This window comes from Herpailurus yagouaroundi, unplaced genomic scaffold (assembly GCF_014898765.1).
Source record: "Herpailurus yagouaroundi ecotype Mexico unplaced genomic scaffold, PumYag 28, whole genome shotgun sequence".
Lineage (NCBI taxonomy): Eukaryota > Metazoa > Chordata > Mammalia > Carnivora > Felidae > Herpailurus > Herpailurus yagouaroundi.
In genome coordinates this window covers 2,743,503-2,758,567 of record NW_024412376.1, presented here as the reverse complement: position 1 = coordinate 2,758,567, position 15,065 = coordinate 2,743,503, and the positions used below count along the sequence as shown (strand labels likewise).

The following is a 15,065-nucleotide window of genomic DNA, read 5'->3' as shown; positions in this document are numbered from 1 at the left end:
ACAGTCCAAACACTTCACATCCATTATTCACTTATTAATCCAACAATAGGTGCGGTAGGCACTGTCAGAATGCCCATTTTAGTGATGAAGTCACTGAGGCAGGAGCGGTGCTTACCGAGGTCACAGAGCTAGTGAATGAATCTGGGTCTAACTCTGCAGCTGTTCCCTGTAAGCACAATAGTATATTGCCTCCAGAATGGCTGTGAGCCACTGGTAGTTTGTCTGAATTTATGCCTCCTGGAGTCCAGCATGGAAGATTGAGTCATTGCGCCACCCCTTTTGACTCTCTCACCTTCCTTCCCTGAACCCCTAACCCAACACTGTAACCTTACATCCAAGAGTCAGGACGTGGCTACACAGCTTGACAGGAATGGCAGGTCAGAGCCAGCTGTGTGCTAGACCTGGTCGAGTGGTGATGGTGGCGATGGTGATGAGGACAATGACAGCCTGGGGGAGGGGAAGGGCCAGTAACATCTCTGATCATCTCTAAAAGACTCTGAGGTAAGAGGTGGAAATCTAAGGACATTAACTTCCTCTTATATTTAAATTTGAGGGTAAAACACTGGTCTTCCAGGGGCCCTAGCCAAGGAAAGTCAGATTTGCATCATTGGATTTCCTTCTCTACAAGGGGGGAGGAGAAAAAAGGGAGCACTCGTTCTCTTTCTAGGAGAAGGTGGGGTGGAGTGAAAGGGGAGAAGGTGGAGAAAGGAGGGGAAAGGAGAGGGGGAGAGAAGAAGGAGGGAGGGGGAGTGGAGCCCTTTTCTGGAGAAGGAGCTTGTTGGGGCCGCTTCCCAGGTCAGCAGCACCTACCCTGAGGCCAGACCATAAAGGGTTTTCTGCAGGGGAGGATCAGTGCCTGCTCTGAGCACAGTGCTCTGTGGCTCTCTGCCACCCACCCACCCTGCACCCTGCACCTTCCAGTCCCACCCAAACTCCCATGGGGTCGTTTCAGTGCTGGAACAACTTTCCTGAAAGCCCCTTGTCATGAAGAAAACACTGGACTAGGAGTCAGACCGTCTCAATTTGAACTGAGCCTTTGTTACCTCAGGCTACAGAACCCAGAACCTGCTGCTTACTCTTTCTGGGCCTCAGTCCTCCTCATCCGTAAAATGGTACAAAAATACCTTCTCTGCCTGCTGCCTGGGATATTTATGAGGATCTCAATAAGTGCTCCATCTAAACGCACTTTATTATCATCATCAACCTACACCATAATCATGCTTCTAGATAATACATGCCAAAAGTGACAAATGCCCTAATTTATGTATTCCCTTGTTCCTGACACTTCACGAAGATGGGGGCTTTTCTGGCAGTGTCCAAAATTGCAGTAGCCTCTCATGCCCACTCACCTCCTTGGGCATCCATGGATTTCCCCAGGTTGACTTCCCCACCCTAGCCAATTGGGGGGAACACACTTATTTCTTTAAATACACAGGAAATGGGAATTTATCATAAGATAAAAGGGTTTGTTTTTTTTATAATCAGATAGTTTGGAAAAATGATAAAATAACTTGTCATCTTACTGTCTGAATATAACCACTATTGCAAATGGAAGATTATATCGAAGCAGGGTCATGAAGCCAGGCTTTGGAGTCAGACAGACCTGTGTTCTGACACTTAGCAGCTACATGACCTTGGGGCACCTTACTAATTTCTCTCAGTCCCAGAGAGAGTATGAATGCTCCCTCCAGTGGGAGATGTGGGAGTTGGGGGGGGGGGGGAGGAGTAACTGGGGGTAACACATGTGTAAAGCCCTGCCCCACAACAAGTGCTCAGGAAGTGTTAGCTGCTGTTATTTTTCTAGTGATTATCTCTGCAGACTTTTAAAAATGCATACATAATACACATAAGAATACCTATGGTTTCAAAAATAGGAGTCATGACATTTTATAACCTGCTTTTGTTAACAGCATATCATGTTTTTTCACGTGAGAAAAATTCACATCTGTGACATCTCTTAGTGCCTGCAGAAGGCGTCCTGAGGGTGTTTGCTATTTCATGTAACCTGTTCCCTATCGCTAAACACTTAGTTTCTTCCCAATTTTGGGGGGCTGATTTGAATAATGTTACAATTAATATTGTAAATGTTAATATTGTAATTATTAATATTATTAATAACATTAATGTTATTAATATTGTTATTATTTCCTTAGGTTCTTTCCCAGATACTTTTCTAGACTGGCTAACATCCAAGTTCATAAACATTTTTGAGGTTTCATGGGTTTCCAATTTTCCTCCAGAAAAATACAACTTCCCGCACCTGGCTAGCCATAGGTATTTGTTATTATTATTTTTTTAACTCTTTGATAAGCAGACTTTTTACTGTAGGATTACCATCCCACACCACTCACCCAGCTATGCCTGTCCTGTGAGTCTCCTGCCTTGGCGGTCTGGGGTCCTGACATCAGACCACCTCAACGTGGCTCCATCCGGGGCCTGCACTCCCCTGATGACACCCTTTCAAGAACTGTCCTTAGCTGGACAGTAGTTCTTAATCCCCACTGTGATCTCCTCCCTTACAGCTTATATCTTCTTTGTGCATATTGAGAGTTAAAGACACGACCACCTGAGTTAAAGACACGACCACCTGGTTTGGTCGTTCCGTATGCTGGCTTAGCAGAGATTTATTTACCTAATTATCCCAGTCCTTCGAGGATCCATAAAACAAACAGTGCATTTACACCAAATACGCACCTCGGTAAAAAACCTTCAAACCAGCAGGAGGTTTCCGTCTTATGATAATCATGGTAATAATGTACATTTGTAGAGCAATTTGCAACTTGCAAACATAATGACATACACTGTATGTGTAATACTCAAAACAATCCTGGGATTTTTATTATCATTAAAAATTATTATTTCTGGGGTACCTGGGTGGCTCAGTCGGTTAAGCATCCAACTTCGGCTCAGGTCATGATCTCACAGTTCACAGGTTCGAGCCCTGGGTCAGGCTCTGTGCTGACAGCTCAGAGCCTGGAGCCTGCTTCAGATTCTGTATCTCCCTCTCTCTCTGCCCCTCCCCCCACTTGCTCATGTTCTCTCTCTCTCTCTCTCTCTCAAAAATGAGTAAAATTAAAATATTTATTATTATTTCTGTTTTACAAAGGGAGAAACTGCAACTCAGAAAATCGTACTGAGTTGCCCATGACTAAAGCTGGAGTCTGTTCTTCTGACTAAATCCTAGATTCTCATGCCACTTTGTGAACATAAATTAACCATGTTATTGAGGGTGAATTGATCACTAGAGTTCTCCTACCGGGTATCCGATGGATGTGTGGGTAGAGGGGTGGTGGTTGGAAGAGAAGAGGAGGAGAAAGAGGGAAACAGAGAGAGGGAGAGGGAGAGAGAATTTTGCTTTGGGTTTCCTAAAATTCTAGCTTTACTGCCTATCTGATAATAATGTTTGGGGCCCTTGGGTGGCTCAGTCGGTTGAGCGTCCGACTTCGGCTCAGGTCAGGATCTCACAGTTTGTGAGTTCGAGCCCTGCGTTGGGCTCTGTGCTGACAGCTCAGGGCCTGGAGCCTGCTTCGGATTCTGTGTCTCCCTCTCTCTCTGCCTCTCCCCCACTTGTGCTCTCTCTCTCTCTCTCTCTCTCTCTCTCTAAAATAAATAAAATGTAGAAAAAAAATCCCAAAATTTAATGATAATGTTTAAAGTTGAATACTCTGTCTCAGGGTCATTCTGCAGCCCAGAAGGCATTTTAGACTCTTAAACTCTTCAGCTTATGCTTTCAGATGCGGCACAGATAGTCTGATTATTTATAGTCTGGCATTTCCTAAACGAGGCAGTGTTTGGGGAGGAAGTCAGCCATCCTGACAAATGCTGAATGTTCAAAATTCAGCTGAATAATCAACGAATCTAAAGTTTCACGTTAGAAGGTATGAAGGTGGAAGGCTGGTTTTTATTCTCCTCTGAAAGGTAAGTCCCAGGCTGTAGCCGCTCAGACTTGCTCCGCCCTTCCCTCGGGGCGCGGATCTGGCCTCTCTGGAAAGGAACTGGCTTTCCACAGGGAAGCCATCTGTAGCTCCTCCACGGAGGCCACCCTGAAGCCAGATCAGTGTCCCTCTTAATGGCCCTCAAACCCCCCGTCTGCATGCAAACAGACTACAGGCCCTTCGTTTCACACAGGATCATAGAACTCAAAGTGGGAACGGACCTCAAAGGTCATCTAGTGCCGGAGTCCTTCTGACATCCCTGGCGGGTAGTGGGGCTGCCTCCCCTTGACCTTCCAGAACATTGTCCCAGAGGCTCAGAAGGTCCTTCCTCGCACACAAGAGCTCCCTCCCTTTGGTCCCGGTTCTGCCCACCACCACCTTCCTCTTGGCTTCGATCCCCACAGAGGGCGGTGGCTGCCCCACATCCCCCAGACGGCCTCCCTTACAGACCAAGAGCCCAGGCCCTGCCTAGGGTGGGTATTCCCACCTGGAGGACGAAAGGAGATCATGCATGGACAGTGCTCACCATGGTGCCTGCACTTAGTATGTGCTCAGTAAACCTGGCTGTCTTTATTATCTATTCTCATTTCTCCAAGCAGACTTTTAGCATGTCCACATTTCTCACGGTCTTTCATCTGGACATCCTGACGCAACACTCCAGATACGTGCTAACACCAGATAGAACACAGTTATGATCTCCGTGTCTGAATATATTTAATGTTCTACCCCCACACACATAGTTAAATAAATATGCTGTGTCTGCAAGCAAGCAGTAAACTGGAAGGTTAACTAGTCCATGGCTGCAGAGGGGCCCAGCAGCACATTACTGGAACCCTCTGTGGGTTGATACAGGCCCATGCACCACTGTGGGTATAGGTGTCCAACTAGTTAGTTGTTCAAGTCACTTAACTATTATCGCCCAACCCAAATGTCTTCAACTTCTTTTTCATGTTGTCTACAAAGACATTATGAGAGACTCTGCCAATATAAGACATATACAAAATAGAAAATCAAAATTTTATATTAAAAGATAACTATAAGTAGAGCTCTCGTGTTTTCTTTCCTTGCTAAATGGACGGTAGTGCTGTCAGGAGTCCCTGTCCCTACAGTAGTCTCCTTTTGCTGAATGCTGGGCCATTTGTTTGTAATATAGTCACTCTGTTTATAATATAACCACCATGTGGCACTTAAGAAATACTTTATTTTATTGTTATCTGTGTACATGTTTGTCTCCTTTATTAAAAGGAGAGCTCTTTGGAGACAGAGACTGCGATACGTTCATCGCTAGATGTCATCCAAACACAGGGCTCTAAGCATAATAGATCCTCAGTAATTACTGGTCAAGTGGACCATGAATGTATGCATGCACACCCAAAAAAATGAATGAATGAATGATTTCTCTCAATAAATTATTGTCAGGCATTATAAAGCAAATGAGTTTATTTTGGCATGACTCATTCCTGGTGAACCCATGCTAGGTGCCAGAGACCATCTGTTTAATAATCCATTCTAAATTTTTGTCAGGAATTTGGCATTGTGAAATCTGCTTTCTTGAAGGGACACCTAACCTGCTTCCAATCTCCTCAGCAGTTCTTTAGGACTTTGCCAATAGTTCCAAGAGTGTCTCTGCAGCCACGTGCCCAAGTTTACCAGGCACCGGGAAGGACATGGTCTGGACAAGGAGACCTGAGCCCATTCAACACTTGTGTACTAACACAATGGCTGGTCTGAAACAAGGTGGATCAGTTCAGCTGAGCAGAGTCTGCAAAATCTCCAAACTTTTTTTAAACTGCACACTCCCATCAATAAAAATATTTTTGAGCATATACCTTCAATATATGCATTATTTATCTATAAATCATATACAAGTAATACTGTGAACATATTATGTACATTATAAAGCATATGATGAAATAGAAAATCTTAAAAAGATGAGATATCATCTTGCTACCTCTTCTTGCACACCGCTGGGGTACATGGATCCCACTTTGGAGACCACAGGACCAAAGCTTACCATCAGGGTAATGAGTCAATTCCCCTACAGGGAACCACCATGGGCTTGTATCTTTAGCTCCCCAGACACCTCCCAAATGTGTGCCACTGGTCACACATTTATCAGAAGCACAGAGAAAGAGCACGGGAGGACAGGGCCATCTGGGTGTGAGCCCCTTTCTGCCATAGACTGTGATTGGGGATCCCCCTCCCACGGGCACCCAATCCTGGGCAAGTTGCTGAGCACCGCAGAGCCTCCATTGCTCATATAAAATAGGAAAGCTGATACCTATATCTCAGGCCGTTATGAGGATTACATGAGGTGATATGTGTAATGAGTGTAATGAGGCACAGAACTGGTGCCCAACCAACGTCCGTCTCCTCTCCCGTAGGGTGCCTTCTCTTTTACTTAGAAGATGGTGACTACATGCAATAACGCCACTTGGATCTCATCAAGAGCCTCCATATTGATGCATGGAAGTATTTTTCTTCTAGCAGGTAGTTGAAGATATAATTACTTAGAAACGCTGGAAGGGACAATCTAGGGAGAGAGAATGGTTGGTATAGATAAGAAAGGGAGTGGGCGTTAATGAGCAAGATGAGAAAAAAAGCATCCAACTTAGGGAAGAAACAGACATATTAACTCAACTTTTCCGCCCTCCACTTTTTCCTACAGTGAAGCGATCTTTATATTTGAGATATATTTAAATGTAGTTTTATTTATATTTAAAATGTATCATGCAATATTTAAGACATACAGAAAAGGACAAAGAAAAATACAATACACAGCTATGTAGCTAGCACTCAGCTCAAGAAATAAAACATTGCAAACTGTTAAATCTGCCTTCTGCACCTCCCTCCCCACCCAATTATATTGTGTATTTATCACTCCACACCCTTCTATACACCTTTATAACATATGTATATAACGTATCCCTAAGCAGAATAAAGTATCATTTTGAGTATTTTTTATTAAATTATTTTAATGTTTATTTATCTTTGAGAGAAAGAGACAGAGCATGAGTGGGGGAGGGACACAGAGAGAGGGAGACATAGAATCTGAAGCAGGACCCAGGCTCTGAGCTGTCAGCACAGAGCCCAACACGGCACTCAAACTCACAAACCTCAAGATCATGACCTGAGCTGAAGTCAGACACTTAACTGACTGAGCCACCCAGAAAGCTCTCATTTTGAGTATTTTTAAACTTAAAAACTATGTCATGTTATTACATAACTATTATCACTTTGGTTCATTAACTCATCCATGCAACATGTATTTATAAAACACATACAATGCTTTCTGCGCAGTGATTAATTGTAATATAAAAGAAAATCCCCTCACTTCCCAGTCCTCGAAAGATGTCAGCACAAACTACATGAAAAATGATTCCTGTGCAGAATTGTTTTCAGACTTGCAAATTCTTACTGCTTTCATTTCACTATTTCCACTGAAAACTCACTGAGCTGTTAGGAGGCACAGCAATGACAGATACTGTGATTCCAGAGTGGGGGCATAGTCACGAACGCCTGAGTTCTCCCCAGAGACCGCGGATGGAATGTGTTGGAAAGGCGGGAAGTTCAACACCACCTTCATAGGTCTTATTTTCTAGACAACAGCGTTCAGAACAGAGCCCTTGAGTCCCATCCAAGGGAGTTTAGTTATGGAGGCATCCGCGTAGGAGTTCATCCTAAAGAGACTGCAAGCCTTCACGTTTCTGTCCACACACAGCCGCTGGCGGGGAAGGCTGGCTTCAGACCGCTCCATCTGGCTCCAGGGCCTGCGTTCCCCACGCAGGCTGTCTACTCAAGGGTGAGGGCTTCTTGCTGCCCACTGGTTATGGTGGGTGCAGCAAGAAAGTGAGGCAAATTTCACAAATTACAGGCAGAGTAACCCAATGTGACATTTCAGCCATTCCAATTTTCTGTGACACAGGCTTCTGGCTAAAAAGATTTTCCAGTTCACGGTGTTCTTGTCCTTTGGACTAGGTAAATAAAAACACTTCTATGAGTATGAATGATCAATACTCCATTATTCTTTCATTGCAGCTGCTGGTAAGTTGTGGAGCTCCCTCAGCCTCTGCCCTTCCCCTAGAATTAGCCTCTGGGTCACGCCTTCCCGTTGATCACGCTCATGGCAGTGATGCTCATTGACCGAGCCTCCATTCTGGGTGGGAGAACCACCCTTCAGCACCCACTGTACATGGGTCAGAGTGATTTTTACCTGTTAAAATGCAGTGTTTTATTAGGCCTTTAGATGGATGCATCTTGGTAAAGCAAACGTGTCCCAGTCAGGTGAGCAGTGGTGTTAGTACTGATTCTGTCCTAAGCAAAATGTGGCCGTGGTACCTCTTTCATACCTGGAAATAGCCATGCGATGCCCAAGAGGGCCCTCTCTGGATGCAGCCCCCATGCCCAGTGTCACGGTGTGGCAGCTGCCCTGAGAACCAGCTCCTGTCGGCCGAGGCAAGCTTCCCAGAGAGCCACTAGGCACACGCTCAGCACTAGAGAACAACCCCCCCTTTACAGGTGGAGATTCTGGACAGGGCAATGGGATCTCACGTCCACCTCACTCCTTATCCTATCCACTAGTGAGTATACACAGGAGATCACCAGCTCATCCCTCGAAGTCCCAATCCAAAGAAACCTGCCAACTTGAGAACTGCGTGTTGATGAGGGCATCCAATCCTAGAGATAGGAAAGGTCATTTCAGGGCCTCTCAGGGCCCCTGATACGTCCCTTGGTAGATTCTTTATCCTCCCTTTCCTGCCTGTGAGATTGTCCTAGTTTTCCAGGCAGGTTTCTCTGACCCATCTCACCATCTGTGACCCTGCTGGGGCCCAGGGTTGGAGCCCCACCCTGGAGTCTGAACCATTCACTCTTGTCAGAGCCTCGGAGCAAGCCCTTTCCTCCCCAGCTCTCCCTGCTCACTAGTGCTGGACAGGGCTCCACCGAGGAACCCACCCGCCCACTGGCCTATCTTCCCGCTGCCTGCAGCTGGCCTTTCCAGGCCCCAAAGTGCCCGGTGCTGGGCTGAATATCTCCCCAGGCACACCCTCCCCAGGGCAGCTGCATACTCACTGCTCCACTGGCACCCGAGCCCACCCCTTTCTTAATAATGAGCAATGGCTTTGGTTTTTTTTGTCATTATACTAATAAATCATTTCACTGGAAACAGAAGATACCAAGCAAAAAGAAAACTGAAAATTACCCGTAAATCCCTCCACCACGTGATAAACATTGTTTATATTTTGATACATTTGCTTACAGTCTTTTTTCGTGGCATATGAATAAAACATATTTTTTTCAAAATTGGATTTACACCATGTATAATAGTGTGTATTCTGTCATTTTTTTCAAGCCTCACTACAACAGTAAACACATCCCTCTTATTCTCGTTTCTGTATCTCAGGCATGCCGTTCTTCTCATATCGTTCCGTCCTCTCTACCACCTAAACCTTCCCCCCACCCTCAATTCCCTGTCCTGATAGCCTTGCTTAATAGTCTCAGTCTGTACTAATTTTGTTCCTGTCAATATTTTCAGCCTTCGTTATACAGATTGCATAATTCGGTGCTTGATATATTGTCTTGTCTTTTCTAATAACTTGGAGAATTGGTCTTATGTCCCTAGAATTAATGGAAGCCCCTAAAGGCCAGCAACCATGTCTCACACGGTACTTGCTGATTTTCAGATCATTTCTTATTTTGCAGAGTCCATGACCTCCCCCGCCCCCCACAACCCTCCACCCCCACACCCCCACCCTTTGGTGTTGGTGTTTCTATGCAAAAGTGGAAATTCTCAGAACCGGCAGAAGCTGGAATAAAGACCAAGCTCATGGTGCACTTTTGTCAAGTGCTTCCTAGAAAAGCATGAGTCTCACATCTTGTAACTTCATAATTCAACCCTTCCCTTGGCTAGTGTAGACATAGTGCGGTTCCCTAAAGAGCATTGATGGAAGGCGAGAACCGCCCTGGACTGGGCTGGACTTGTATCACGGCGGGGCCACCCTGGAGCCGAAGGATTCGAGCGTCAATAAAAGAAGTAATAAGAGGCAAACTCTCCTCACACCCTTCACAACTTAAAAATAAATAAAATTAAAAGGTCTTTAAAAGAAAATGTAGGTTAGAAAGGATTGCAAATTCATGACAGTTATTTTCTAGCATTAAAGTGGCATTTTTCTGGCCCCATTTTACAAACGCGATTCCCTCTGCTCGCAAACATAAATGCACACACACACACACACACACACTCACACACACGCACACACATGCACTCACACACACATACACACAAACCACCCCCCCCCACACCCACACATACACACCAGCTGGAGTAAGAAAGAGTGGCTTCCTATTATTATTAATAGCTTAGTGAGATCATTCACGAATCCAGTTCAGTCCCAAGGTCCCAGAAACTGAAAAGGACACTTTCTCCCTCGCTTGCTGGGGACATTCCAATCCCAGCCCCTGGCCATCCATTTGGAGTTACCAGTCCTCTGTCACCTCCTGTTTAATGCTTCACTGCGTATCAAAGGCTGTGGTGCTGGAGGAGGAAGAGGGGACAGGAAATCTGGATGCCTCTCCCTCTCCGTCTTCCTTCCAGAGCCCCCACCATTCCCCCCCCCCTCCCGGCAAACTGTTCCCCAGCCCTGACCCTGCACTTGCTTAGCTGTGTGACTTTGACAAGTCACTTTACCTCTGTGGGTCACTTTTCCTCATTTGCACATGCACTGTGGCCTCCTTTTAGCTCACGGTCCAACATTCTGTGAAATACCTTCTTAACCTTCACCATCTCCATATTCCAAATTTGAAAGTTCAATCTAAGGTGTGCGATGGGGGTGGGGGATGGCAGGTTCCATCTGTGTGGCCATCAGCCTCTATTTCCTGCCTGACCTCCCTTCTCTTAAACGGCCCTGGCGTCACCTCTTCCATGAAGCCTGTCTTTCCTTGTAATTCTCATCAGCATCAGCATCATCAACACCACCAGATAAATGAGTCTTCTCCTCTGTGCTCCAAGTACATTTTGTCTATTCCTCTGTGGTGAGTCTGATACAGAGGGCGCTTGTGTCCTTGAAACAGTAGCACAGTATGCCCTTGGGTGCCACCATTAATTGGATTATTCCTGCTCACACTGCAGTGACAGAGCCGGGAAGAGGGCACTTGTAACAAAAATAGGCATTGTTTCTCCTGCACGCTTCACAGTCCTTTACATCTTTGCTGGGGGAGTTACTTTTCATTTCCCTGAAGTTGTTCCACAGAAGGTTGGAGAAGACCATGCATAAGAGCATCAGTGGACACTATAAAATCAGTGCGGGGGAGGGAAGGTGCTGGCAGGCTGCTAATCCCCTGGGGAACCCTGAAGACAGCAGGCAAGGACAGGCTCCAGCAGAAGCCCTATTGGCTTGGCTACCTGCCGAGACCCACAGGGACACTCCTTCCCTTCTCTGGTACAAGGGCAGAGCCCCTGCTCACCCCGACTCTGCCTGCCCTCCCCAGAATGCCCCCTGGCGACTACTGGACCATCTGGGTCCCAGTGACCAAAAAGCTGGGGCGACTCAGTGTTTAAAATAAAATAGAATAAATTATATTCTGACCCAAATTTAGAACAGTTAGTGAGGGGTTGTGGTGGGGAGTGAGCCCTGCTCACTGCATAGTTTGCCACTGTCTTGCTGATGTCACCTCCGAACCCTCCTTCACTTTCTATGGGAACCACCGTTTACACATCAGGGGCATTTGAGGAAGCACCTTCCTGGATCTGTGAGTCGGTTTTCAGAAGCTTCCTCCACAAGGCTTCAAGGGAAAACCTCAACCATCTCATTTCCCAGAAAAATAAATCTGAGGTTTCTTCTTGTGGCTTTGTGATCTTAGCCAGTGTTCCTGAGGGGCTACAGATACATCACCTAATCCTCATTACAACCTCATGAGTGAAGCCAGCACTACCCCCATTTGGCAGATGCAGAAACTGAGGCTCAGAGAGGCTAAGTGTTACTTGCTCGAGGTTTCACTGCAGTGACTAGAGCTGGATTTGAACCTTGGCATTTGACTCTGGAGTCCCAATCTTCACCATGAAGCTCTACTTTCTCCTTGTCCACCCCATTCTACAAGATCTGCCACTTCCAGTTCCCTAGGATAGAGTAAATAGTCTTCCAAAATTCAGATTCTCTTTTTGGATTCTCAGTTCAATGTGCCCTGGAGGACCTGATCATTTAAAAGACTGCCGTCGCCTAAGTGGTTTTTTACAAGAAAAATCTGATGTAGCAAATTATTTTGCTTTTATAAGTGAGGTTTCCCTCTCTTTGTCTGGAGATTCCCCAGGCGATATAAATGAAAGTATCTAGTGCATTTTGCCTGGCACACCCTGGGTACTAAATATGTGTTGATTCTAATTTTGTGCCTCTACGAATCCAACCGAAAACATCCACTCAGCCATTGCCCAACTCATCTCCAGTCATGTGCCTGTCAAGCTGGGACAGTCCAATATATGCCCCCATGCCAGGCATCTAAAGACCCCTCTCTTTTTCTTCAAAATACACAAACTTCTACAAAGTACATAGGTTACCAGATAAGCATGCAGTTCCTCCCTGGGGTCATCTGCTCCTGATGAGGCTTATTAAAATAGGAAACTATTTTAAAGCAAAATCAACAATCAGAAGTATTCTCCATTCTGTATGGCTGCTTTCCACAGATAATAAAACCCCATCAACTGGCTCCAAAGAAAAAGTGACCTACATAACAATGACAGCACAAATAACAATCCTCCACTGAAATGCTCAAAAGCTGGGATTGTGGTAAAGCCAAGATTCCCAGGGAGTCTCAGGACCCGGTGTCTTGACTGTAAACTTGGAGCAGATAAAGGAAGGCCTCTCTGAGATCAGAACTTCCAGGGATAGGACAGAAATCCCAAATGGCAGGTGCGAGGCAGATGTAGTCAGAACTGAACAAGACAAAGCAAACAGTATCCAGTGTCCAAGGAAAAACACAGAAAACCAGTGTGTGTCCGTTCTGCTTGAGAAGATCTCAGAAGAATAATTTTGTAGATGAATCAGACAAGAATAAGGTTGCAAACGACTCCATCATGTCAAATAACCAAGGCAAGGCCTGTGTCTGAAGTACTCTCATAACACCTGAAGAGTAATTCAGCTAATCGATATGGCTGTGCTTACATACTTGTTTTTCTTCACCAAATGGATCAATCCTTTTGGTCGCATTCCTTATCAGTGGATGGAGAAGCTCAGTAGTGGTGCCCAGAGTGTCCCAGAAAGGGTCTCCCAAGAAAATAAAGTTGCATCAAAAGCTGCTGAAGGAAATTGTAGGTACAAAACAGGGATCTGAGAGGCAGGACACCCAGGTTCTGGCTTGGAACCTGACACTGACTCTCTTTGAAACTCTGGACAAGTCATTTGGATCTCCATCATCCCTCTGGATCTCCATTTTCCCATCTATAAAAAATCCAAACAGCTCTCATCTGAAAAGTGTGGGAGGCTGTGGGAACCCATCAGTTCCCTCTGATAACAGTCAAGCCCAGAGTTCCTTATAACATTTAACATATACTTAGCACACAACCCGGCAATCCCACAGCTCGGTATACAACCAAGATAAATGAAAATCTATGTTCGCACAAAAACCTGTATGCAAATATTTATAACAGCTTTATTTATAAATGCCCCAAACTGGAATCAACTCAAATATCCTTGGTGGGTGAGTGAATTAACACTGACACATCCATACAGTGGGATCACCACTCAGGAACGAACCATTGATACGACAACATGAATGGATTTCTTTTATTTTAAATTTTTTAATGTTTATTTATTTATGTAGAGAGGGAAAGAGAGAACATGAGCAGAGGAGAGGCAGAGGGAGAGGGAGAGGGAGAGTCCCAAGCAGGCTCCACGCTGTCAGCACAGAGCCTGACCTGGGGCTCAAATCACAAACTGTGAGATCATGACCTGAAATCATGATCATGATCATAAGATCATGAGCCAAAATCAAGAGTAGGACACTTAACCGACTGAGCCACCCAGGTGCCCCAACAACATGAAGGGATTTCAAATGCATTATGCTAAGCAGAAGCCAGAAACAAAGGCTACATACTGCACGATCCCTTAAATGATATTCTGGAAAAGGCAAAACTATAAGGATGGAGAACAGAACTGTAGTTGCAGGGAGGGGGTGGGGGAGAACTTGACTACAAAAGGGCGGCACAAGAGAATTTGGGAGGAGGGTGATAGGACCGTTTTGTATCTTGATTGTGGCAGTACATGATCCTAGGCATTCATCATGACGCACAGGATGGAACAAAATAAGGAGTGAACTTCATTGTAATTAAATTCAAAAAATAAATATTAAAAATCATTTTAAAACTCAAGCCCAGATCCTCCAAGTCTGAAAAGAGAGGAAAACTCCCCAGTGAAGAGACAGAGAGACGGAAAAAGAGAAGTGACCCCAATGTCAACTCCAGTTTCCCAGGAGCCACCTACGCCCTTCCCATTGGCTTTACTGGGCACTGCTGCCCATGTACCAACCATGCCCTTGTTTCAATGCTCCAGCCCATCAGACACCAGACCAGAGCATGTCATGTAATTTGTCTAAAGGCTCAGGGCCAAGAAAGGGGAAATAAACCCAGAGAGTAATGCCCAACTCACTGGCTACCTGCCTGGTTCCCGTTCCACGTCATTGAGCCAGAGGCCACTTCTCCTACTACCAGGCTGGCCAAAGACCTGTAGACTCAAGAAAGCAAAACCAAGAGGAGCGACTTTGGTACAAAGGCCCAGTTTCCCAGCCCAATCTCTTGAATGAGCCCATTCTTCTTGACTGATTGACATCAGAAATGCCCACCTCCTTCAAGGGAGACTTCTCCACCAGGGCTGCCGGAGAAAATATGAGATGCCCAATAAAGTTGAATTTCAGATAAACAAAGAAGACTGTTCTGATAGAAGTACAGTGCAATATTTGTGTGTATTTTGATTTATTCAATCTGACAATCCTGTCCTCCATCCACCGGGGTGTGGCCTCACCTACCACACATCAGAAGGAAATTTGTTACGCTTCCATCAATTTAGATTCACACACCCATATTGTTCATCTCCTAGCACATCCCCTGGGGATTAGAGACCTGGCTCTGTCAGGCAGATCTCTCTA

The 15,065-nt window shown here is 45.4% G+C and overlaps 1 protein-coding gene across 17 annotated transcripts in view; it reads right to left on the bottom strand.

Annotated features, from left to right (window-relative positions):
- The window catches only part of ANK1 (ankyrin 1), a 219,143-nt gene that overhangs the window by 145,815 nt on the left and 58,263 nt on the right, over positions 1-15,065 (bottom strand). The window lies entirely within an intron of this gene.